The sequence below is a fragment of the Paramisgurnus dabryanus genome, chromosome 4 (genome assembly GCF_030506205.2).
Source record: "Paramisgurnus dabryanus chromosome 4, PD_genome_1.1, whole genome shotgun sequence".
NCBI lineage: Eukaryota > Metazoa > Chordata > Actinopteri > Cypriniformes > Cobitidae > Paramisgurnus > Paramisgurnus dabryanus.
Genome location: NC_133340.1, coordinates 45789859 through 45794034, shown reverse-complemented (window position 1 = coordinate 45794034; position 4176 = coordinate 45789859).

Genomic DNA, 4176 nt, shown 5'->3' with positions numbered 1-4176 from the left:
TGCACGGTTCATGGTTCCACCCACTCCAGAAGCAAGAAGGAGGGAAAACCCCTTTTGAGTCAAATGTACAAAGTATGTCAAATGGAAACAGGAAATGAGAAATTAAACCAAATGTCTCACTCATGCTTTTCTGTCTTGCCTCTTCCGGCTTCTAAATTCTGTTTGTCTGTCTCTCTGTATCTTCTAAAAGGGACAGTGAAAGGCGATTCCTCACACTCTGCTAGTAACGCACAGTTTCCTCTGTGAAGCCCTGCCTGTGTTTCCATGAGCTTGGTCTTATTTTGGCTCACAGTGTTTTGCCGGGTACTTTTAGACAACTCTCTGGAGAGGTTCACGTTGATTTGTTTAACAAGCAGGAGGCATGGAAATTAGTTTAAAAAGCCCCCATAATACACGTCCCTGCCCAGAGGAGAAATGAGTTTAATGACATTTAAACAGTCATTTCTCCTTTTCTCCAGGTTTTCTTCTCCTTTTCTCAGAGCTTCTCTTAACAGTACACCCCTGTGTGCTGTCATGTACACGTGCAAGCTAATGCTAACCCTTCTCCTTCCACCATTAAGAAATTTAAACATTCCTTTTTGTGCTGCCTGGACTTTAACAGGTGGTTCTTGTCTACAAAAAATCCGCCTTTAGCTCTACTCTAGTTTTGAAAGAGAGACCCCACCTCTTTCCTGTGGTCCACTGCCTAGCTTGAGTGACGTTTGTTGACTCAATAGTTTTAGGCAGGGAGTAGAAAAGAAGATTTGTTTTTACACAGTATGGAGGAGGGGCAGTGGGGGAAGTCAGGAAGGCTTGCATGAGCTGTTATCACCAGAACTGGCCTTTCCACAGAGCAGGTCAGCAGTGGTGCAGCAGGAGAAGAAGCCTTTCAGAATGTGGAAACAATTATAACAAATACATAAATTATATCAAGAAAAAATCAAATAGCTGATTTTGAAATTATGCATTTTAAATTTAGGGTTGCTACACTCAAAAACGCAGGGTTGTTTTTAGCATGGTTATTAATAATTCATTTTCAATAATGATTAATACATTGTAAGTTCTAAAACTACTTTGAACAATAACATCTTTGTAAAGCAAAGATTCAATTTAGCCTAAACACATCAAGGCTATTCTGAGAACTGTGTTGCTTCTTTTGTTTTCTAGTAGCTTATTAAAGTCAATCTAGAGTCTGTAAGATCTGTTTTGTTGTAATCTAAGTAAGCGTTCATTTAAAGTCTGACAAAATTGTGTAACTGTAATTGTATAATTGTATACAAACTCTGCACATATTAACAATTGAAGTATAGTTGCAAATGAAACCAAGCCACATTTGAGCATCCTTCCTTGTACCTGCAGCAGTAATGTTATGGTTTGTGAGGTGTCAGAAACAACAAATCATTCTTTCTCGGCACTCTTCAGAGAAAAACTCTCACGTTGTGTGTGAATGAAGTGTGGATCCCACAATGCAGGGTACAATAAAGAAATGGACACCCTTTAATGTGAGTGACCTCGCATGTCTGTGTGATTACCAGAATTAAAGAGAGATTAAACTAACATTATATTACGAAGAGAGGGCTTGAGAACACCTAGTATCTTTTTGCTTTCTTTATCTAATTCTTAATAGAGACACGGTCTAAGAAACCTGATAAATTTGTCATGGGCCTAAAAATTACTTTTAAATGAGTATTAAATGTATGATTTTTACATTAACATAATAATAGTCAGCTTTAAAAATATAGTTGCATCTTATGTATCTGTGTTTTTTTCCTTGCAACTGTGTCCCTGCAACTGCTTTCAACCCTCAGAGCATATGGACTCCCTTTAGGATCCAATTTATAGTTATTTTAATCCATTACAACAAGGTGTAGTGTTAGCTCTCTATCCTTACCTTATTATTGTTATGCCAAAGCTCTAGCACTTGCACGTAGTGTTTCTTTACAAAGTAACATCGGCATCTACTAGCCTGGTTGGCAGATGTAGTAAAGTGTTTTTCTTTATTCTTCACACCATTCCATTATCTTTGCCTATATTCATGATGAGAGCTGGTTAATCCATACACAACTTGATCCATACACAGGTGGGGGAGGTGCAATTTGGTATCTCCAATTCACCTAACTTGCATGTTTTTGGCCTATGGGATGAAACCAGAGTAAACCAATGCTGACAGAGTAAGAACATGCAAAATCCACACAGAAAGGCCACCTGACCTAGCCAGGACCTTCTTGCTGTGAGGAAACAGTGCTACCCACTCAGCAACTGTGCCCCATACAGTGTTTTTAGTAATCTGCATAGCTCCGTGTAAACACAGACCTTTTTCACTGCATTGTATGTCCATGAAATTGTTAAAAATGCAAAGGAAAATATTTTCAGTTGTTGAATCATAATTCACAAACAAAGGAAGATTTGACAGAACCTGAAACCAAAAAAGGCATCCTCATAATCCATTTGTGCAACACTGGCTACTTTTTCACAAAGTGATGTTATCTTCAACAGCCACAATATATAAAGCCAGAACTATTGAGGAATGGAAAGCTGTTGCAGATGAACTGACAGAAAAGCTTCAAGGGATACAATTTGGACCTTTACACCTCTGCTTTGTGTACACCTTCTTAAAGTTATAATTATGATTTATTTTATTTTATTTATACTTTTTTATGTAATAATCATATAATTTGTTTTGATTACAAATCTTTTAAAAGATTCAGTTGTCTGGACTTGGAGGACTGCTGGGAGGGGGTTAATTTTCTTGCTTCCGTTTACTATTGTACAGATGTTGGACAATTTGCAACTAACCTTCCATAATGACTGATCACAAAAAATCATAGTCCGAAAGCAACTTATCTCTTATCTTAGACAGACTTGTTAGTGTTAGACATTCATTTTCTATTACAACAGTCCCAGCAGGAGGGCAAGAGATCAATTGGGGAGTTTAGAGACAATACAGACAAACTACTGTAGCAAGTTGCAGCAAAACAACATTACATGTACAGAGCAAACCTACACAAAGATGTTATAAAATCTACTAAAAACTTCTCATTCTGTCCTTGTTTTTTCTATTTTTTGTAATGACACATATTTTGAGTAGTAGTTAATTAATCCCAGTGTTTCTCCTACTGCACAGCAGGTTTTGAAAAGCCTCCATTCTCAGACTAACAGTTGCTTCCAATCCAGAAGGTCTGGGGCTCTTCACGCATTCAGCATACAGGTGCCTGCTTTTCTCTCTCTGTAGGGATGCAGGATTTTATGAGTCTCTATTCACAAAGACTTATTATTCTCCCAGCACAGAACACAGGCCATTGAGGGCCTTCAGGGGATGAGACAATATTGTAGCTTCTGGTGTCCCTTTCTGTTCCCGTGAACTCCAGTTCCACTTCTGCTCTCCAAGAATTTTATTTGAATATTAAAACAGCTTTATTTTTTATTACTACAAATTATTCTAATGTGACAGTCATGTGTAAATATTTATTTTAATATAATTTTATATTATTTTAATGTGTAAAATAAAAGCATTTTTGTTACACAGTAAGTGGTTTTATTTCGTTCTGTATACCTCTGAATAGTAAGATGAATTAGTAGACATTTTTAACATTTAAAATTAGACATTTTAATTTTAATTAACTAAAACACTAGTTTCACTTTATTATCATAAATCATAAGATAATTTTAATATAAAATATTGATGATGTGCTTTTTGGTTTAAATAAGCAGCAGTGGAGCAATTTTAAATTACAATGATACTTTGGAGCTTTAAATGAACAATACTTTGGTGAACATTAAGTTATATTACATTGCTGATCTCTTCACAATTATTTACCAAAGTCTTTTTTCACAATTCCTCATGACAATTATTAATTTTCCAAGTCTAACTATAAAGATTACATGTAACTGGAGATGAAACATTTATGTTCTCCACATAGATTGTAAACCATTGAAAAATGAAAACTTTGTGATTTTCATCCAGAAAACTGCAGGTCTCCTGTTTAAATCTGTGTTTTTCGGACTGCCTTGCGGCGTCTGTATATATATGCTACACCTGAATTGTGTTGCTTGGGGACTTTAAATGGATTTTAAAAGGAAAAAGTGTGCCACCATCTGTATAGCTTATCTTATAGCAAAATATTTTTGACATAAAATTGAATCTGAAGCAATTTACAAAGGTTAGAGCTATAAAGCAATTCTAGAAAGCAGGAATAT